This window comes from Lissotriton vulgaris, chromosome 3_1, assembly GCF_964263255.1.
Source record: "Lissotriton vulgaris chromosome 3_1, aLisVul1.2, whole genome shotgun sequence".
Lineage (NCBI taxonomy): Eukaryota > Metazoa > Chordata > Amphibia > Caudata > Salamandridae > Lissotriton > Lissotriton vulgaris.
In genome coordinates this window covers 1,626,296,097-1,626,320,269 of record NC_141689.1, presented here as the reverse complement: position 1 = coordinate 1,626,320,269, position 24,173 = coordinate 1,626,296,097, and positions in this window count along the sequence as shown.

Below are 24,173 nucleotides of genomic sequence, written 5' to 3'. Positions count from 1 at the left end.
GTAGAGCAGTTTTTTTTTAAACACAGACTGGAACTCCCATACACCATCGCACTTTATCATGGAATGTGCAGAGGTAGCCCTTACTGAAAATGTCTTTGAATTTGAGGATGCCCTATACCACCAGATCACTGGCACATCTATGGGCAGCACATTCGCCCCAAGCCTGGCATGCCTATATGTACACCTGTTTGAGGAAGACCACATTTTCCATTAGAGTAATCGCTTCTCTGCAAATCTGAGGACTTGGAAATGTTATATCAATGATGTTTTCATAGGGTGGCGAGGGGACCAGGAAACAACGAGCAACTTCGTGGAGTGGATTAACACCAAGGATCGACATTTGAGATTCACCCACTCCATTAATAAGAACCATGTGGGCTTCTTGGACCCCCACATCATGATGAACAGTAAGGGCATCAGCACCAAGGTCCACAATAAATCGACAGATAAGAACAGCCTACTACTGTATGAAAGCTATCACCTAAAGGCCCTGAGGGCCAACCTACCAGTTGGCCAGTTTCTCAGGGTATGCAGAAACTGTTCAGAGAACTTTCATGTACAAGCGGAGGAGCTTGAAGTGAAATTTCAAGACCAACACTACCTCAGGAAGCTGATCAGGTAAGCAAGGAGGAGAGCAAGGAATGTGAATTGCGATGCTTTACTGGAGAATACGAGAAAGAGAAATCTGACAGAGTAGTGTGCGTCATAACATTCACACCGGTCTCCAATACCGTTAAAAAAATACTAAGAAAGAACTGGCATATCCTCCAAGGAGCATTGGGAACCACCCCTCTTCGCATTCAAAAGAAGTAAGAAGGAATGGGATGAGTTAGTCCGGGCAAAAGATCCCTAACTCAGAGAAGAGGATCAATTGACTTTATGGAATGCCCAAAGCCCACAGGACACTATGCCTGTGGCGGTTGTGTTGCATGCCCTCTCACCGTGACCACCAAGACAGTGGACATTGGCACCACACAACCCTGGTCATTGAACCACTTCAGTAACTGTAATACGGAAAACGTGGTATACCTTCTCACATGCCCATGAAACCTTAGGTACTTGGGCATAACCATCAGAAAAATTAAGACCTGCACCATCGCAGCACCATTTGCTACAAAAAAAGCAACACTAAACTCACCAGAAATTTTCTTGAACAGAATTATAGAGACACGGACCTAAAATGAGTGGTCTTGGAAGTCATGAAAAAAAAAAGACAGATCTCAGCAGGCCACTCCATGTGAGGGAACAGCGGTGGGTCTATTGCCTTCCCACTTGGAAGGAAGGTTTGAACGACGACATTCCTTGGCTTCAATTAGCCCTGTTAAATCAGATGTCACTTAGATGTACATGCAACATGCATCCAGTCCATCACTATGCACTACACATCCCTTGGCTCCAAATAGCCTTCCTTAGCTTTAATGAGCCCTGTGAAAATCAGATGTCACCTATACATACACACAACATGCATCCAGTACATCACGTTACACTGGACATCTCTTGACTCCAAAACGCCTACTGTGGTTCCTTAATACCACACCACTAGGAATTATTTCCACTTAAGGTATGCAAAAATAGCGCTGGGAGGTAGGGTATTTCGGGTAACATGATCACCAGTTTGCTTCTCCCCTTACAGCGCATCAGAAACCTTTATATACAATATGTCCCCCGGTGTTTATCATCTAACCCCTGTGTCTGGCATATTTGGGCCATTTAACTTTTTTGGCCAACTATATGGTATGTCACCTTATGATGTCTCTATCTGTCTATACACTTCAGATCGCAGCCTCACTTTCAGACACACCGCCTTTTACCACGCAGGCACGCTGGACAGTCACTTTTACTCGAGCATTCTCATTTCCCTTATGCGCATGTGCAGCACGTAAACGCTCTCTGAACCACGCTGAGAACCCTGAGCCTGCTCACAGATGCCGGGCCGTCTTTTCACGCACGAACGGTTAAGCAGCTCTTTTAACACGCGCTATACAAAGCTCCCTTCACTCGCATGTGCTAGACGCTTACACAGTCCATATGACGATGGGGACGCTGGCCCCATCCATGGCATTTACTTCCTGCCTTCCAACACGTATTGAATTCCGCGGTCTGACACATCCGCTACCCATATGAGGAAGGTCAGGCAAGTCTCCGGACCTCCAGCATACCATTTTGTTGGGACACCAGATCCCACACTGTGGTTCCCAATTTAGTGGTGTTTACCAATTTACTCTTCATGCTGACACTATATAAAACCTGGCGCCGGCTCACTCACTTCACATCGAGGAGCGGAGGTGCACAGTTCTAGGCACAGAGTCGGAGATCACGTCCAGTAACAGTAAGAGTATGAGTGATGGGTTGAATGGTTTTCTTTTACAGGTTTTATGCCATGGATGCACTAGATAACCCCATGCGCTTTTGACAATACCTCAATTGATTTTTAACATTGTATATCCCTGTGTTTTCTCCTCATTTTGCTTTTCTAGCAAAAGTGTCCTCATTATAGGGTAAGCATTTGGGAGAGACTTTCTCCCTAATTGGTGCACAGATTCCTATCACAAAACTGTTGCACTTATATCCACTCACAATAGAATGATGGGTGTATGGGGCTGATGTTACTCTGTTTGTGTCCAATGCTATTTGACAGTTTGTCTGTACATGTTTTTTTTTTCCTTTCAGGCTTAAGAATCTAGCCATATCACGGTGGAGTGTGATCTACATCACCCCACTGAGTGGAAATCATCTCACCATAGTTTGATAAGAGTGGAGCTCGTTGTTTTTGTTTTTGTTTATCATGGTCCTGATGAATGCCGCGGACCCAATAAGGCCTTCAGGCAGAAACATGTTGACCCCATTGATAACGGTGGGGGGACAATAATATCCCAATTAAAGCACTATTAAATTTAAGCTGACACCTTTAATGGCCTTTTAACTCACTACTTTTTCCTTGGGCCCCCACTTAGTTTAGAAGTGCATCCCTGTTGTCAGGTGTATGCCCGCCCTCTATCAAACCAAGTTTTTAGAGGGTGATGAAGCATGACACCAGGTGGTGTGTGAGACCAGTCTTCACTTTTTGTGAGATGCCTGCACTCACAGACTAAAACTGCACTAGCACTAGCCACACCCCACTGGGAGCAGCTTCATTGTGGTACATTGAATTGAGGAAAACATTATATTTAAATCCTTGCTTTATTAAACAATGTCTTGATTTTTATATGACTGTTGTGGCTCAGTGTTTAAATATGCTGCTGCATTTTGAGGATAAGTGAGCTTTGGTTACTCATTCTTAGGGAATACAGTTTGCCAGGGACTTTGAGTGGAGGAAACCTGGTAGGGGAATGTTTTATTTATTTACATTGTTTTTCCATAGTGCCACTTCAGCAGGATTAATCAGAGTACTTTACATGTAACATTAACTGCTTATACATGATAAGCTGACAACAACAACAGCATTTGAAAATCTACCAAACTTTTAGGGAAATCACAAGGGAGGGAGAGAGAGGAGATCTTGTGAAGAATCACTAATGTAAAATTTGCTAGTGGGACATACTACACCTTTGACGCATGCAAAGTTGGAGAGTTGTAATTTATCCATTAATGAACCCTAATTTGAATACGATTTCTGTGTTGGAAGGGGAATACATGTTACTTTTGCATTGCGTTCTAGGGGTACCTTATTCTAAGTATGGCGAAACATACTCTGGTTTAGGCATTCTAATGTTGTAGCTCTATGTTTCTGTACTGTTATTGTTATTGTTATTGTTACTTTAGTTTGTATAGCGCCAGCTCACCCACCGGTCTCAAGACGCTTTCAGACCAAGAAACACAACAAATTTTCCAGGCTAGCAAAGAAATAAAGTATCTTTATAATTAAAAAAGGCCAAAAGCTTCCCTGAATAATGTTGTTTTCAGTTGTTTTCTGAACTGTAGAAGATTGGCTTCCTTACGAAGCAAATCTGGCAACTTATTCCACAGCTGTGGGATTTGTGTGGAAAAGGATCTTCCACCCTTTGTTGCCAATTTGAAACGAGGGCAAACCAATAGTTGAGCATCCGAGGATCTAAGTGATCGTTTCGGATTGTAACGCGTCAGACGATCCTTGATGTAGACCGGTGCTTGTCCGTATATTGCCTTATGTGCAACGCACAGGCTCTTGAATTCCACCCTCTGCTTCACCGGAAGCCAGTGAAGTGTATGTAATAGGGGGGAGGCATGAGCATTCCTGGGAAGCTTAAAAATCAGGCGAGCCGCATCGTTCATAACCACTTGTAGTTTCTTGATCAGACTATTTGGCAGGCCTAAATAAAGGACATTGCCATAGTCCAATCGTGATATAATCGTGGCTGACACTACCGTGCGGAGCATCGACTGAGAAAGGAGAGGGACAAGTTTGCGTAATTGCCTAATAAGACCGATACACACACCCATCTCCTTGAGTGGTTAGCCACTCTGTGGTACAAATGTGTTCAATAGGGGAAATGCATACTGCCTGCAATATAGAAGGTGTTATTATGGTCCAAGAAACCCTCATGTATGTGCTTGGCCGGCATAGGCTTTTTGGCTCATACTTATCATATACTATTGTCTCCCCGTTTTCAATTGAACCAGGAGCCCAATTTAGGAACTCAATTTAAATACAAATGCAGACTCCCAAAACAGGCTTGGGCCCCAAAATTGTTTATTCGCAAAAGAGGTTCTACAAACTAAGGGAGGCTTGCAAGCTGCCCCTTAAGCTAAAAGGAAGAGGCGTCCTAACTTACTTGCACAACAATCAAGCTAATCTGAACAGCTTAGTCACACGTAAATTATGTGTCATTTGGAAAATCAAATATTTAACCTTGCTCTCATGCAGTGAGTTATATTATTAATCTGCCTGATATTTGGATTAGTATTAGGGTAACACCTACTCTCATTAGCCGTAATCTAGAAGTGTCAAAATCATCCCTAGAGATATGGAACAAGTACTAAGAAGGGCCTACCCCTAGACAAATGAGAAAGAGACACATCTGGTGCTCAATCGCAGTTATCATATTTCAAACCTCTAACACACTTCATCCGTCAATGCATCACCCGCTTATTGCCTCTCCAATTAGTTGAATCCAGGCTCTCTTAAGCGCCTTAAACACTTCAATGCACGTGGAGGTAATCAGTGAACCAGCACTGTCATCAGAAATCTCCCCAGTAACTCACAGAAAACGCCAGCTACTGGATCAACAGATGGTTCAGTCCTGCTTTTAAGACAGACACATTCATGCTTATACTTTCCTGAAGTGGTGCGTCCTTCCTCTACTGACTGTGAAGATTTGTGGCAGGGAGGGAGACCTGTAGAACTGTAATTTATAGGCTCTCTTTCTCCCTAAGAAAAAAAACCAACTAGAAAGTGTCTGTTCATTCACAACACTTTCAGCATTAATGTCCCCTGCAGGATCTCAGTGAGTTGCTCACCTCAAGGTACTGCCCCTCATCCATACTTAGCCCCAGCATTCTCAGTTACTTCACTGTTCTTTCATTGCAACCTAAGCACAATGTATCTTTGTGCCTTCTGGGCACTGTATGTGCAATTTAGAAATGTCCTGCGCAACAAAATCCTCAAAAAAACATGTATGAGGCATTGTCTGCTTGTACACTGCATTCATACCCTCTCGTATCATAGCTAAATGAGAATGCTTGATGATGAAAGAGGTGAGAATGAGCAGCAGATTTATAGCTGGATGATTTGAGGTGTTTCTTGGTTTTTGCAACATTCAACAGTAAAGCCCAAGCTTCTACTGCGGGCTGGTTCTTTCACAGAGTGGTTTTAGATGAAAGCTTACACATATATCACGGAATTCTTTGGAGGATGAAAGTGTTTGTAATCAGGAGATAATTGAATATGTCGTGCAGATCATTTAAGAGAATGAAGAATAGCAGTTTCCAGATGGTGCTGGTTGGTGCCTCAATAAATAGTCTGATAGCTTTGTGTGAGGCATTGAGGGGCAATGAGATCTCTGATAGATTATTGTCACTATTACCTCCCTTATCTATTAATCTGTCAGTGTTTCCATGTTTCTGGTGGACTATTTGATTAATTGAGGGTTCAGATGTGTCAGAAATCAGAACGAGATCTATGTAATGAATAAAATGTGGGTGTTGTGTTCAGGTTTAATGGACGACCTGGCATAAACCACACAGGCTTGTAGGACATCAGTTTTTTAACTGAATAGCTTGGGACAGGGTTTAAAGACCCCAAGGTTACATATAGTCTTTTTATGTCTTTTTCAATGAATTTAACTGTGTTGTGATGTTAGAACAGGGCTTGTATTGAAAACGGGACATCTGGAGGTGCAGTGGTCCTTTTGGCAGTATCCACATGTTTAGTTTCCGTGTGCAAAGTTCACTGTTTTATGTGTATTTTTTTATTTCAAGCTACTTTTTATGCCTTAAAGGGTACACACTTAGCAGAGTTACACCATGGCAAGGATGCTCCAGAAGGACGCTCTGGGAATTAACATTTTGAGGGTCATCTTTTTGGCCAACATTTCTAGAAATCATCTTCCAAAAGTTTGGCAATCACCTCATTACAAGAGAACAGTGCTTTGTTGGGTCTAATGCCTTTGTATGGTCAGGAAATCTGTAGTTGAGATTATTTTTGCAGGTCCTAGGTGAGCAGGCCCTCCACGCCAATCTGTGATCAGATTGGAAAGGGTTCGGACAAAAGAGCCAATATGTCACTAGGATGTCAAGAGAAGTAGACCAGTGTAAAGGAGATGTTATGGCTGGGTTCAAGGTTATGTGCTTCTGTGATGTAACATCACACTCAACTCACGCACGAGTCCCCGCTCAGGGGTCTGTTCTGCTTGTCTACCTACATCATAGTCACCTGCCTGTTACTGCCTGCTTATGCTGTTACTCATCATATAATTACTGTTGGACAGTGATTCTCAAAGGTATCAATCGACTAGAATATATATTTAAGGGTAAATAATCTGATGCAGTCAATGCTTACATAACATTGAGTACCCAGAAAATCACTACAAGTAAAATAAAAAACAATGTTATTTCATCAATTATCAATCAATCTAAATAACATAAAAAAGCAAAGAAATAGACAGGTAAATTATTGCAAAATGACCCCAGTGTGACACCCATCCCAAAAGGAAATAATATACAGCTAGGCACCGTATCAAGAGGGCTGGCTCGCTGGTAACAAACAACCACCTAAGATTCTCAAATCAGTTCAGTAGGTAATTCCATTACTGGTTTATTTGTTACTAATCTATGTTGATGACAATTTGACCCTTACTAGGTTACAAGGGTAGATAACGCAATAGAGGGGTTGCTGAACTGTTCCTGTAGACAGACAAAAGAAGGTTTAACTGGCGTGACCAAAGGTGTTTGTATGACACCCTAGGGCATCCATTATGTTGGATGTAGTTGCCTCACACACCCAGAAGGGTGTCATGCTTCATCATAGGCGTTTGCTCCTCGTCGGGGAGGCGGTGCAACCCCCGACGGGCTCACCTCAAAGAGGGGCTCTTTGGCGGAGATCTTTTCATCCAACTGCCTTATGGTGAAGTGATGGTGTGTGGGCGGGATGGTAAGTTGCCTGGTAAAGTGATTAAAATGTAGCAAGGGGTACCGGAATTCACTTTATTCTGGGGGTCCCCCGGCTGCAATTAAAACGTGAAGCTAGCTCGCTAGGTATTGACAGGTTAGGTCGAGTGACCTAGACTAGAAGTGAGACTGGTCGACATGTTTCTCGCTCAGGGTAAAATCACCCGCGATTCATCAGGACCTCATCAAAGTGAAAATAAGAAAATCAACAACATGCTCATGTCATGTGTGTAGTGTAAGTTACCTCTGTGGATAATCCTATGCCTAATGGTCAGGGACTACTTGCCACATGAGGGGTCTCCGCCGAGCTCGAGTAGATGGGTAGGTGTTTCCACGCGGACACGGGCAGATTGAGCTACACCCAATAGACTCAACCCCGATGTACTGACCTGCCGACCCCTCATGTGGCAACTTTGATGAGGTCCTGATGAATCTATTTTCAACCCTCCGCCTTGCCATTATTATCTTTTCTTATTTCCCTTTTTTGTTGTTGTTTTATATTTGCTTATTCAAGTGCTTTTCATAAATTGTTAAATTGAGGTGCTGCTTTCCTCTTCTTTTCATGCCTTCTGCAACGTGGACTGGCTATGTTTGCCCCCAGCATTGGATCAAGGCTTTGAATGCATAATGCCTTGTTTTGGAAATGAAGTACAGTAAACGCTCCACACAAGAGCACACTCTCATCCTTGACAGAAACAGTTACCGCTCTGACTTGATAAGTGGAGTATCGGTTGAGAGCTGGTTTACTGTCACAGAGGAATACCAAGTGAGAATGGAGTAGCCGAAAAGGACTGGCTGACGTATGTCAACCAGCTCTGTACAAGTACCGCTGACCACAAAGACCGTCCAGAAGTGGCCAGTGGCATAGAGGGCCCAGACCGGCAAACAAACATCGTTCAAGGCAACACGAAAGCCAGCCAAGACAACTGGCCTGAGGGTAGTAGAACGCCGGCAGAATCATATTATAAAAAAATACCAGCCAAGCTAAATCCCCATATGGTCAGTAAGATCATTAAGAACATGAAGACCGATGGGGCCCCTGGACCAAATGGAATTCCAGCACCAGTCTTTAAAAAGGCCCCCGACTTCTGGGCCGGTTTGCTAACTCCATTATTCATCCATACATTCCAATCATCAACAACCCCCGATTCCTGGAGGGGCTCCATTTTGGTCTCTATAAATAAAAATAGGAGACCGCCTAAAACCTTTAAACTATAGGCTTATAGCCCTGCTTGACCTTGAAGCCAAGGCTTACGTTCGCCTTCTACTAAAGGACTTGGAGGGGTGGGCAGAAGAGAACAGCATTATACCATCTTATCAAACGGGCTTCAGGTCAAAGGCATCGACCATGGATAACGTACTGGCACTGGCCTATTTATCCACCCAGGCCACCACCAAGAACCATCCCCCACTTTTCTGCTGCTTCGTGGATTACAGCACAGCCTTCGATAAAGTGGTGCGAAGAAGATTATGGTGGAAGATAGAAAACTGGGGCATTCCACCGAACCTACTGAAGGCAATAAGATCGCTTTATGAAGATACCTGGGTAAGAGTCAAAACCAGTGCCAGCACTGTGTCCTCAAAACTCAACACGGAGAACAGGCTGAAACAAGGTTGCGTGTTGGCTCCCATTCTTTTTTATCTTTACACGGCGGACTTGGGGGACGCCCTAAAAGGAGCCAGCCTAGTAACTCCAAGACTAGGAAAATGAAGTTGCCGGTGCTCAAAATATGCTGACGCCACTGCCATAATGGATCACACAAAAGTGGGTCTCCAAAGAGCCCTGACCGCTTTAAATCAATTTAATAACATCAATAATCTGACACTAAACCAAGGAAAGACCAAGGTTGTCATCTTTGGTCCTACCATCAGAAAAAGAAAGCAAAATGGCATTTGGGCAACCTGCATATTAAGACGGCGGTCTCATACAATTACCTAGGGGTCTGGCTGACGGATCGGGCTAAGGCGACTGCCCATTTGAAAGATCAGAGCACTAAGGCCAACAGGGTCATATATTTACTCAAACAACTAATTAATCCGCTGATTAGTCCAACCTCCGGCCCAATATTGAAAGCTATGAAAACGAAACTGCTACCTGCAATCAGCTATGGCCACCGGGCTTTCCCCAGGTCACTGAAGGCCTACTTAAATACAGCGCAATCTAAAGCTTATAAAACAGTGTTTCAAATCCCAAGGGCAGCAAGGCAAGCAAGGCTAAGATTGGAGCTGGGAATGGCAAGGCCGGACCCTGATGTGCCAGGGTGACATCAAAAAACTCTACCTCAGGATTCTAAGGGCTCCGGCCTACTCCTTAAAACTCCAACTAAAATCCATCTTTAAAGAGCCTTGCATGCCCTGGCATTCTGCACTCGATAAAGCGACTGAGACATTGAATATAGTGAGAGAAAGCATATCGAAGCCGGACATCCCCCTGAACACATGGAAAAAAGTGATAAATAAACAAGTGTGTCTCATTTGATTTGGACTGCAAATCCCTTCGTTCAAGTCCACTCTTAGTCTCCTTGAATAGTACTTACACAGTAGGAAAAGCCCAGGCTTACTTAAGTGACGCCATTACACCATCAGTTCGAAGTAACATCTTGTCAATGAGACTAACCTCTTGCATGCTCATGATGAGCTGAGCTCGTCATGAGCCACGGCGCTCCGGTGCTGATGATGAGCTCAGCTCTTCATGGCCCGTGGAACGCTCAGGTGCGGGGAGAATTCCCCCGCTGTGCTGAGCATTCCAGGGGAGGAAATACACCTGTGACGAGCTGAGCTCGTCCTGAGCACAGGAGAACCGTAGCTAATGACGAGCTCAGCTCATCATGAGCATGCGGGCGCTGTTCGCGCCCCCTCCCCCCAGCACAGCGGGGGATTAACCCCCGCAGCGAATGGGTTAATCACCCTAGGATTTGTGGATTTTAATCCTGAGTGGGCTCGCAGAGGGGAAGCCATTAAATGCATACTCTGCCCATACAAGAGGGAATCGTGGCTCCACCTGCTATGTTGTTGCCCCAGTCTTATCAAGGAAGAAGGCAATTAATGCATCCGATTTGCTCCACTAATGGAACAAAATCCTGCAGCGAAGCATCAGCCATATGTTTTCTCATAAACAGCACGAGGACTCTAGCCAGACTGGGGAAATTTGTCCATCATATTAGGACTGACTTAAAACTGGCAAATGAATGCAATAAAACTCTGGAGAAGATCACTACAAATCCAGCGCAAGGATGCTGAGGTGGCCTAGTCCGTGCATCGATGCTTGTCTGCACTTCCGGCATCCCAGTCAGGAAAACCTCTTTCATGGTGAATGGTCTAGAGGCCAAGGGGAAGGAATCTGACAATGCCACCCATAGAACAACCTTTAAAACCACACCTCCATAAACACTAACTCTGGGGAAGACCGACTTTGGTGGAACTTGGGGAGGGGAGTCAAACTTTTTTATTTTAAACCCCTGTTACAAATAATAGTTTTTAATTATTGTTCTAGCTGTAATATGATGAGCACTTTTTACTGTAATGATTTTAATTAATTGTACATTTAATATAAACTAATTAATACTGTTGCGTGTGGATTTGCTGAATCTCAGTTTTGTTTTGATTAAATTCCCACAAGGGCCCATCACATATATCCTGGAGGCATTTACATTTGGAATATCACTGCTTTACATGGTCCAGTGCAGGTTCATTTTTATTAATTACTGAATTTACTTCCAGGGGTGAGTTTTATCTTTTTCCTTATTCACTTTGTTATGATTATGGATTTTACCACATCAGAACATTTTTCAAGTTCCCTTGTAACCATTTTGTGTACTTAAAGATTTTTTGCACTTTTACCTCTACAGGGTTGACAACCCCCCTTGAGTAAGTTTCTCACCTTATAACCTCACTTACTCATTGAGTTGGTTTGGTTCTCTCATGTAGTAGTATTAATTCCTATTTATCAGGATAACTTGGTTAAAGTACCAAAAATGTACATAGAATTCTGGTTCAGTATAGATCACCACTTTCCCTAAATGGTCTCCATTTATTTATACAGATCATCCCATAGTATAATTGTCCTGATGAGACCCTTGTAACCTAGTAAGGGTCGAAACATTGTTGACACAGATGAGTAACAAACAAACAAGTTAAGGAATTATTACCTGCTGAACTGTTCTGGGAACTTTAGGTGTTTGTTTGTTACCAGCAAGCGAGCCCTTTTGAAACTGTACCTTGATGTAAATTATTTCACTTTGCGATGGGCATGGGGCTAGGGTTACATTGTACTAATGTATCTGTCTCTTTCTTTACTTTTCGCATGTTTTTTGGATTGACTGGTCATGAGTAATGAGATAATATTATTGTTCATTTTTCTTTTGGTGGTCTTCTGTGTACTCGTTTGTATATAAACATTGACTGCATGAGGTTGTTTACATTCAAATATATGCTCTGGTTTGATTGATACCTATGAGAACAACTGTCAGACTACTTGTATTATACCCAGGTTACCATGTGTTTAAGGGTTGCTCTTGTAGCCCTTAAAGTAGAGTGACTTGTTGTATAACAGCTGTGCGATGTTCTGGGCCTTTAGCTGTAGCAGTCAGGTACAGCTTGTGCTACTATACACCCACAGTACACAAAACATGCACATGCCTAACAGAGAGAAGAAGGTACTATTGGACAGCCCCCTTCAGCCATTTACAACACTGGTACAGCTTGCTTTGGCATTGGCTTACAGTACTGTCCATAAATTATTTAGTTTTAACTTCTTTCTATCTTTAGGTTTTTATATTTTTTTAAGAGGCCTCTCCACCATCTCCCCAAAACCCAAGTCATGATGAGGTCCCCATAATAGCCATATATCTTCTGCACGCTAAGGGGTGCATTACAGGCCCCAGCAGCAAAATACTTAAGGGGCCCCCATTCAGCACAAGGCTGATGAATATTTGTGAGATATGGGAGACTCAAGGGACTTTTATCACATTATACATGGCGACCATCATTTTGCATGACGCCATTGCTCGTACTATTTTGCTCAACTCGTTTGAAAGTTGGCTTTGCTATTGCTTGTTGAATTGTAGCATTGGCAAAATCAAAGTATCAACCAGACAATACTTGTTATATTTCAGTTTCTATTTTCACTATATTTTTAATTTATTTTGAGCAGGCCTATTTTAGGGAGTACCTCTTTCACGATTTTGACATTATGATGCGGTGCACATGCGTAATTTTCCAAGCTGCTTTCTCCCAAGATTTTTGGAGATTACAGCTCCATCAGGTGTGCGAGATACCACAAGCGGCAGATCCTGAAGGAGAGAGAGTAACTTGTTGCCATTGCAGCCCAAGGAAGTGGTGGCCAACACCACACATACCTATATTTCATGCACTTCAGTTACTTTACAGGACAGTGCAACATCTTGGCAAGGTCAGCTACATAGGTTATGATGGCGAAGATGGCTGTTCTGTTTAGCTCCTGCATTGAATGAGGGCATTTTATTGTATTCAATTTTTAAAGCTGTTCTTGAGTAATGTGTTTAGCCTTGAGCGCTACATAGCGCTGCAGGTCATGAGGCGACTCCAGTGTGCTTTCCCCAGATCTATCTTGGCAGCACCAGTGTAATAGGAAGGTTACCGTCTAGGTGCACTGCATTGATAAGTGTATATTAAAAGTCATAGATTCTAAACTTAGGAACATTCCTGTGCCACTACCATAATAAAAATACCAACACTGAACTAATCAGTTTCTTGTAAGGAAAACAAGATTGCGGTGTAGTTTATGTAGCTTTAGCGCATGAACAGCCACAATGCGTTACTCCCTCACGCCAGGCATAATACATTACAATGAATGTAACATCACCAACATTTTTAAATTGGAGCAATCAACTCCACTACAAAATATAACGCATCCTCTTTCCTTATAAATGAGAAAAAGGAAAAACACATAACCAAACAATAAACAAAGAAAACTGAATAGGAGCATTACAAATTTAGCAATACTTTATCTAACATAATTTCTTTAATATTCAGGAGGCCTCTGGAAACTATATGACCTCCTTTGCTCTTGTCCAACTGTGGGCTCCATTTCTCACCACAATTTCCATCACTACCTTCAGTCGCAGCAGTCTCTCTTGCACCAATTGCATCAGGGTTCTCATCCATTGCTTCTTCTTCAGACCTCAATGTCACCCATCAGCATAAAACTACTACCATCACTTTACTTTACTTGTCCACACTTACATAACTGACCTAACCATTCAAAGCAACACTCTTCCGATTCCACCTCTCTCCATTTACCAACACCACAAAGTACTGATGTAATTCATTATCCCTGAAAGGTTCACAGAACTTTTTAGACCACCTTTCAGATGCCCATACTTTACCTTCACCAAATCACCCACTTCAATACTACCCTGCCCATACTGCATCCTGAATTGTGTAATGAAAGCAAAGTTGCAGTGTAATGTCCCTCGCAGCCAGCACCAACCGACTAGTTTGGAACTAACACATCAGGCATAGAACATTAAAACAAATGTTACTTTATTACCATTCTCAAATTGGAGCAACCAACTCCAATACAGAAAATAGCACAATTTCAATTTTCAATGTATTTTTATTTTGATATGGAACTCCCACGGAGGTCCACAAAAATACATCAATAGATTAAAAAGGCATACTTTATACACAGTACAAGTTCTTCAAAAGTACACTAATAGATTAAAAAGAAAAATATTTTTTTTATATATAATACAAAATTCTTCAATCCAACCATCAGGTTTTCTAACATTCAAAAAAGATTAAAAAATTTCCTAATAAATAATCAGAAATAATTTTAAAAACTGGTATATCATATAACAGACCATTTAATTTGGCGGGGACAAGACAAATGTTCGGGCCTCCTTAGCAGAATGGATATTAAATTTAACAAATGGTGATCTTAAAAACATACGCCTGGCCCTTTGTAAGCCTGTGCACACAAATAACACATGATTAAGATCCTGAATTTGTAAAGAACACACTTCACAAATTCTCTTCTCTCTTGGTATTTTTTCTTCATATACCAGTAACTTCCCTATGAGGCAACAAATTGGTTCTCAAACAAAGCATCAGCCTTCTAATCGAATGTGGAAGCTTCCAGGTTAACTAAAGCTGTGGCCTGTTCCCCAAAGCACTCCCACAGACCATCTCATCGAGGGATTTAGACTCACTTAAAACAATATCTCTAACCATACTAATAGAGGTTACAGACTTTTTTTAAAACAACTTTAATGCAGGCTTTGGAATGGGAGAATCAACATTTGAACTACGGCCAAATAAATCATTTGCTTGTGCTAAGGACCTCAAAAATGCTGATTGTAAAAAGTAAACAGGCCAAGGCCGAGGTAGAAAAGGAATTCCTAAAAACTGGCCAGTCACCGACAGCACCCGTACTTGTATCTAAGGGGGCCAGGAAAAGAAGAAGAAACACGCAGCAAAGAATTGACTTGAAAGAAAAATAGAGTACTGGCACTGGCGGAGAAGATAAGACAAAACACTTCTGAAAAATCCCTGGAAGAGGATGAGGTGGAGGGCGATGAAGAGGCAGAAACTTTATCTGAACTGCCGGCAGAGCTAAGCATGCTCGCTGTAGGCGATGAATGTGAAGGAGATGGAGAGGATAAAGCAGGGGGGGCCCTGAATAAGGGGCGGAGACAATCAGTCAAGCTCCAAACAATACCCCCTCTTCAGTAAACCGCTGGCTTCATGGGGCAGACTCACAAGCACCCCTCAACTGAACCGGGATGAGATGAGGGAGCTGAAAGAGCGAGCAGGGGAGAATGATGTGCGGGACGCACAGGAAGTGCAACAACATCAGAAGACACTACCTATCGACACCTACCCCCTGGTACCTCAAGTTGAACAGCCGCAGCTCCAGCCCCAATCAAAGCCTCAACCAAAGCCGAATGGAACATCAAAATCTGCAGATCATACAGATATCATAGAAGAGAATACAGTCACAGTCACTCCCTTAAATGCACCATCTTCCGTTTAATCGATACGCCTGGAGCCTCAAGAGACTCAGGTTTCACAACAGTCGCCGCAGAATATAGATTAGGTAGAGGCTTTATACAACAAGCTAAGTACCCTGTCTGAATTACCAGAGCCAAAAGATAGTTTAGTGCAAGAAATGTTAATAACAATCCTCCAAGAAATAAGAGATCTTAAATCTTCGCAGGCATTTGAGATATCACAACCACATATCAGACTGACAAAGATGGAGGAAAATCTAGGTAACATTCCCAGAAGGGTTACAGAGGCAGAAGCCCGGGTCTCAACATTGGAAGATACTGTCACTTCCATGCAGAAGGACCTCTATGGGCTGAATAAGAATAGGTCTCAGTTGGAGTGAAAACTACATGACTTAACAAATTACAACAGAAGGTCCAATCTACGCCTCGTAGGAGTCTCGGAAGGGCTGGAGGGCGTAGAGGTGGTGAAATAGACCGAGGCTCTTCTGAAAAAGGTGATACCTGAGCTACAAGGCAACCTAACAATCACGAGAGCACACAGGGTACCTGCACATAAACCTGCCAATCTTAAGTATCCACGAACCATCTTCAGACTGCAGGACTAAAGAGAGAATTCTGAGTATGGTAATCTCAAGAAGAACCTTCAACACTGATGAAGTAAAGAACTTCAGGATTTTCTAAGACATGTCAGCAGCCTCGGCTCATAGACGCAAGGATTTTGTCAAAGTGATTGACTCTTTCAAGGCCAGAGGTGCCCAAGCGATGATTGTCCAACAGTCTAAATTAAAAGTGATAGCTAAAGGAAAATGTTTTATATTTACAGATACACAAGAAGTACATACACTCTTGTAAGATCTTAATACATAAGAGAACCACAACTAGTCAATTGTCGAGAAAAGTCGAGAAAAGTTCAGAAAAGTTCAGAATCTTAAGACAAAATAAAAAAAGCAAGGTTTTTTTTCCTTTTTGATGGGCGGATGTAAGGTGAATCAGGAAGCGCAAAAGGATGCAACAAGATGGCATCCAAAAAGAAGAAGAAAAAGAAGGAGGTGACGGAGTGGGACTGTGGGGGTTTCCGTTCCTTCTAGGAGGGTTATCTTACTGAGGCACCATTTTTTCTTAATAGTGCTTTTGGGATCGAGCACCGCACTTTAGGCACTTAATGCACTTTAACGCATGTTGGTTCAATCTACTATATTGCTCTGCGATGCACGCGGGATGCGCCTCGATGGTCTTTGCACATTTTTGATAATGATAAACTGCGTATCTTTGCACTTTAATATCAGTTTTGCACAATTACCATAGGCTGAGGCCGGTTGTGTTGGTGCAATACTCGCATAATCTGTACTGTAGACATACTCTGAATAGCTGCTTGAGAACTATGCTATTTGCACAGTAACGCTGTTTTTGCACATTTGTTATACCGTCTTTGTTGGATGCTCTGACCTAATAATTGCGTATTTTGCACATTCAAATGTGGTATGGTTAACAGAACATGCAAAAGTCAACTGTGATGCCGTTTTGTATCATTGTAGCACTATTGGGATTTATATCATGCTTTGTTTGCATATCATGCATCTATCACATCTTCTGCACTTCAGAAATAGTTAATTTCGATGCTGTTAGTATCACTGTAACACTTTTGGGAATTATACTATGCTTAGATTGCACATTTTGCATTTATTGCACTCACTGCATTTTAGAAGTTCCTGAATTGTATAAAGAGTCAGAAAACTAAAATGGTGAGAAATAAGGTGACATTCCTGTCTTTAAATGCAAATGGGTTGAATAACAGTTGTAAGAGAAATGCTAAAGAAAGCTGGCTAAAAACTCTTTGCCCAGATGTGATCTATATACAAGAGACGCACCATAGGGTCTTATCAGACTCCGAAATATTCTTAAAAAATTGTGTGGGTTATAGTTTCTCGTCTGTATCAGGGATGGCTCAGAGGGGGGTGAGTATTCTTATAGGAAAACATGTCCGGTTCCAAATTGAAGGCTCGCATTCAGATTTGAGTGGTAGATGGGCATTTGTTTAGGGGAAAATAAATCAAGTAAACATAGTACTTGTCACAATATATGCACCAGTTATAGATGACCCACTGCCTACTTTGCAACTAAAGCAAGCACTGACGGTCATACCAGGCCAAATAATATGGGGGGAGATTTTAATGTTTTACAAAATCCTATAATTGATTCGACCAGAAAAGACTGGCGCCAAAATAAACCACATCTGGCCATTGCACTTCGGAGTTGCAAAACAGATTTGGACATTTTGGATGGCTGGCGTTTTCAAAATCCATCTAAATGTGAATACTCTTGTCACTCTGCAAAATATGACTCAGCATCTAGGCTGGACTTTTTTTAATCTCACATGGTCTTGAAATTAGTTGTTACGAACATTTAGCAAACGCATTCTCAGATCATGTACTAATCAAGATGGAAATAAATATAGGCAATTTGGAAAAAGAGGTATCTAAAAGATGGTACTTCAACAAACTAAATCTTGCAGAACCGCAATGGTGCATCAAAACTTATTTATTCTCAATCGAGGCTCAGCCCCAATTAATGTAGTATGGGACGCCTTTAAGGCTACGTTAAGAGGCATAATTACCTCCAAAGAAATACCAAAACAGAAGGCTAAAGGGGAGGAGAGAGCGACTCTGCAGACTAGTTTGGCCCACGCAAACCAAGAGCACTATAGAAATAAGACCCTAGCGACTAAACAAAATGTATTGAATGCAAAAAAGAAAATGAGGAAATTCTATTATGAACTAGGGGATGCAGCTAGCAGTCTATACTTACAGAAGCTCTATGAACAGGGAGACTGCTAGCCTAGCAAGCCAAAGAAAACCAGGTTCGCAATAGAATTGACTGCTTATATGACACAGCAACCAAAGCCCGTACGAAGACCACATCATCCATAGGTGAGATGTTTTTAATCATTATAAGGAGATTTATCATACCACTGACCAGGCTACGATGGAAACAATTCACACATTTTTACAGGAATTACAAATTCCAAAATTAGGAAAAGATTATAAAGAGCTGCTCCTCGCTGAATTTACAAAAGAAGAGCTAGATGTGGTCATAAGCTCCTTACCTAGCGGTAAATCCACCTGGGAATATGGTATCCCACGGGAATTTTTCAACGTATTCTCTGGAACTCTGAGTACTGAGTTTTTAACACTTAGTAATTATTTATTACAAGGAGGGCTACCGCCGGAATCCTTTTGCACTGCAGTAGTAGTCAGTATTTTCAAGAAAGAAAAAGATAAAGGAAATGTAAATTCATATAGGCCAATAAGTCTATTAAATACTGACTATAAAATCTTTACCAAACTGCTTGCAAATTGATTAAATAAGATGGTAGGATCACTCATCGGAGCAGACCAGTGTGGCTTTATAGCAAGGAGACAGCTCCACACGAATACAAACATTTTTACTGGAAGCCTTTGATTTTTTTAGTGTTAACAAAGTAGAGGCACAGATCTGGTGTTTAGACGCCGAAAAGGCTTTCGATCTTGTCTTGTGGAACTGTCTCTTTGCAATCCTGGTGAGCTTTGATTTCCCAAATTAATTTGTATTTTTATTGAAACAACTTTATAGACACTCTCAGGCGCAGATTTTAATTAACTCAGTAAACGTAGGGACTTGTCAAATAAACAGAGGCACTCGGCAAGGCTGTCCCCTCTCCCTGATTTTATTCGCCTTATTTCTTGAACCGCTGGCTATTGCAATTAGGGGGAAAAGAGCTCACACTGTACCAGTATTAGGAATGACTAACATAAAACTTTATGCAGATGACATTGTCTTATTTTTGAATACAAAGATAGCCAGATAGTCGGAAATTTTGAAAAAAATTTAGAACTTCCAAAAAATAGATGGTTATAAAATAAATAAGACCAAAACGGAAATAATTTTATGTAATTGCACTGTAGACACCTTATTAACTGAGTTTAGGCAGACCTATAATACCCGCCCCAAAAGGTATTTAGGAGTTTATATAACAGAAAAAATGGAAGATGTTTCATCTATTAAATTATATTCCACTACTAAAAAGGGTTAGTTCCCAGCTAACGCGATGGAATCAACTCCCATTGTCAATAATGGGACGTGCTGCCTTAATCCGAATGTCCATTCTTCCACTTTTTAACTTCCTTTTTAGTGCAGCTCTATGTGCAATTCAGGCTTACTTTTTTAAGCAGATAGATGGCATGTTCTATTCTTTTTTTATGTGCAAACAAGACACAGAGGTTGGCACTTAGCACTTTAAATTCTTCAGTCACGGAAGGAGGATTGTCTCTTCCAAATATCAGTGACTACTACTATGCGACATTTGCACATCACAGTTTTAGTTTTATTTTATAGATGTCCAAGAGGCAGATAATTTTTTTAATGAAAAAGATCTTAATATAACTCAATATTATTGACCCAGCAAGAGTGACCAAGTACCCTAAGAAAGTACGATATAAGACCCTACAATGGTTATTCAAATAAAGAGCCCAGCTCCTGAAATATTATGACATATTAAGAATCAACAGCTCAACTAGACTTGTGAATTTACACACTAGAGAGATGGGTATTATGGATAAAAATATATTGAGACTTTGGAAAGAAACCGGACATGATAAAATCCAGGATTTCATTGTAGGGAATAGTTGGAAAACTTGGGAAGAAATCGAAATGGGGCTTCAACATTCTAAAACAATTTTAAAATGGTCCTTTATTAGACTTTACGCTACATTGGCAAAATTAGCTATGGGTAACTTATTTTATAAAACTTATATAAGTGAAGCCCTAAATGGTCCCACACAGAGGAAGATTAGTACTTGGATAAAAATCTTTAATGAGGACAAATCATCTCCACTGTATGAAAATATCAGGGATAGATGGAGAAAAAGAGATTAATAGATCAACCTTGGATAAATTAAATAAATATAATAAAGCTATATTCCGAGGTGCTAATTTTAAACGGATGCAATTTTACTCAAAATGGCTGATTTACAGAACACCCCCTTTTCTCCATAATATATACCCCCCCTGTAGAAGATAAGTGCTTTCCGATGTGAGGAAAAGGGAAACTGGAAACATATTATATGGAAATGTTCGAAAATATGGAATTTATGGGAGGAGATTGATAAGTATCTCAGAAATACAATAGATTCCCAAATCTCACTTAATGAATCTATTGCGGTTTTGGGCTGCTCCTCTGTTGCCTCTGTCCACGATGAAAGCTTATTTATCACAGCCCTAGTAGAAAGATCTCTTATCCTGCAACTCTGGAAAACAGATAAAGTACCCACTCTTAATACCTGGAGATTAAAAAGATCAAGATACAAGGGATGGAAAAGAAATACGCATTAAAATTAGGGGCAGTGAGAAAATATGAGAAATATTGGAGTGTGTTTGAATGCTAGTCCTTCTGGCATTATTTTCTACTTTTTTAAGATAAGATCCGGGTCATAATGCTTGTCAGATCCACTAGGGTTTCTTGCTATATCCTATACAAATAAGATCTTGTACATTGCACATTGCACTTTAAAGGAATGATTTTTTTTTCCCATGATTAGAAACTGTGATTGCACTATGGAGTATTTGTAGTTCGCCATGTATGCATTTTGTATAGCTGGAATTCTATATGAGACTTATATGTACTTTGTATTTTATATTTATGTCTATGAACTCTCAATAAAAAAATAATAATAATAAAAAAAAATGCTGATTGATCCTTTAATTTTTCAAAAATTTCCATTCTCAAAGCAGCCCTGACAGTGCCCTCCCAACAAAGGGAATTACCCAGCTTCAGAACTGATGACAAGGATAAAATATATGAAGAGACTAGGCCGAATTCCAAGCGAAAAATGTGTTGGGCAGCCAGAGAATTTAAATTACAGATCTGGCGCAGGATTCGGCCTTCAGCCTTATCAAAAGCAAGTCGATAATTCATATCCAGTACTTCAGCAGCATATGTTAGTGAAGGGGGAATTTTAATCCTAAAAACTGACAGAACATAGCTACAGTGGCGTCTCCCACAAGTTTTATAAAATCTATTTAAAGCTCCAGCCTGGGAGGCAGCCTTGCTAACAGATAATTTAATGTTCTCTGAATCATGCCTATTTTTTGAAAAACATCCCCAGATACAAATATGAATCAACCAATTCTAGTTCTTTGAGCCCCAACAACCACTTATACCCTCTCATTATTCTGAGCCCTTTCTTGCGGAAAACCAACATTTAGCCTCTAGCAATATTTATTTTCAAAATGTTGTCTTCTGTATATTTAGGTAGGGCATCCAGACGACGTTTCAAACCAATGGGTGTTAGATCAAGAATTGCAACGTCATCTGCGTATAACAGTGAATCTTTGGACATTGAATCAATTCTGGGGGCATCCCCCCTCACTGAGTTCAGCGCTGGGGAGATCTTATATATAAAATGAAAACAAAAGAGGGGCCAGCAGGCAACCCTGCTTAAGCCTGTTATTTGTTTTGATCCTACAAGACAACCCCAACGAACCTCCCATTAGAACTTGGCACCAGGTGCCTGTATGTAATTCTACGATAAGACCCAAAACCTAAACTGGCATACTTCGGGAAAGAACATATTTCTCTACAATAGTCTGGACAACCGAAATATTGTCCAGGGTACCATGGTTCTTTCTAAATCCAGCTTGATCTGAGGTAAGATGTTCTGGTCATGGGCCAATTGCTGCAGATGACAAAGTATACTTTTTGCAAAAAATTTGCTCGGTGCATCTAACAGCGCAAACTATCTAAGAATAGTTGGTAAAGTTTCCTGTCCCTTTTTATACAAAGAGACTATGATGCTCCCCTTCCAAGAGTTGGGCATATTAATGGTATGAAAACAGAAATTAAGCATAGGCGCTAAAAAAGCACCCCATGCAGCTGACTCCTTTTTAATTAACACAATCGAGATTCCATCTGGCCCTTGTACGCTGGAAGTTCTGGCTTTCTTTATATCACCCACTACTTCTTCCCCTGATGAGGGCCATATTCCAGAAAAGAAGACTCTTCTACAGCGGCAGCCACAAAAGATACTAAGCCATTGTTTTTGTATAATAGTGAGATATAGTCCACCCACTCCTTTTCTAGGATCGGTATAGGCAAAGTCCTTTGTCTTGAGTCACAACGTTCCGCAATTAGGTGCCAATATTTTCTCAAATCATTGGCTCTTGCCTTGCTCCTCAGGCCAATCCACTTAGCGTCAAACTCTCTTCTCTTTTCACTGAGTTTCTGACAATTTCTTGCTCGCTTAATGAGATTCATTTCCTGCTGTTGGCCAGAGGAAAATTGTAAATGTTGTTTCCGAACTAGTTGATTAATTTCTTGATTTAGTGCTTTCAGCAAGGACATACCCTGATTAGGCAGACGGCGACCCGTGGATTTAGAGCTTAAATTTGCTATCTCCTCCATTTGGGCCTCAAAGAACAGTATGATATTAACATAGACATAACCCTGCTGTTCTACATAGGTTTCTTCATTATCACACCTACTTTGGATTTTTTTTTTGATGTCCAAAAAGAACATCCATTCACTTTATTACAAACCACCACACCCTGGCCGATTTCCATGGATCCAATGTGGGTAGATCAAAAGTCATTGTCAAATCTATTATACTGTGGTCACTCCATATCAACAGGAGGACAAATAGGCTTCAGAGGCCCCATACATTGGATAGGAGGTAACCACATAGTCCCGTATGCTTTATGTATACTGCGAGTGAAAAGTAAATTGTGCAATTGAATGAACAGGCACCCTTCCATTTAAAATGTCCAAATTCGTACTTCTGGTGCTTTCAAGCAAGAGGAGCCCCCGTTTATCTGTTTTTATCTTACCCGCTATCATCTAGAAAACTGCAGTAAGAATACTTTCAGGAATCTCACTACTCTTCTTCACATACTAATGGCCTGATTTAGGAAACAAACTATTGCCTGACAATTTTAGTAAAATCTGAACAATAGGTCACAAAAGGCCACAATAATGCATGCCTGGAGTCACTCTCGCTAACTAAAGGGCAAGTTACAGAACCTGCAAAATAATTATAATTACTTGTACATGGTGAAACAAAGTTCAGCGTGAAAGGAAAGAATGCAATTTAATTTCCTGCAGGAAAGAAATGTAGTTTAGTGGCATATTCACTCACTGCAGACATACAGGCTCCTTAGCTATAAAAAAAGGAAATGTATTTGTCTCTTTGAAATGTTATCTCAGAACAGTAGTTCCTCAGATGGGCAGAGAAGTTGTCCTGAAAATCATAGGCTAGACTGGCACATTTGAAGGTAGGTTAGTCACTAAACGTTTGCACAAAGCTTCAGCCAGATGCCTGGCTCTGTCTCAGCTAGAAGTCCTTATGTAACCTTGAGCTTAAAACAAGCCAAGCTTTTATGTGGCTTCTGTCTGCCACCCACACTTTGCTTTTATGGACAGAGAGCTCACATCAAAAGCGTTAACATCTGATGTAAAAGGGAAGGCAAATAGGTACCCATTTAGTGACTGATTTGTGCAAAGTGAAACCAGGGACTAATCCAAATATTTTATTTCACCAATCTTCCTTTCACTTCATTATTCCATTTTGA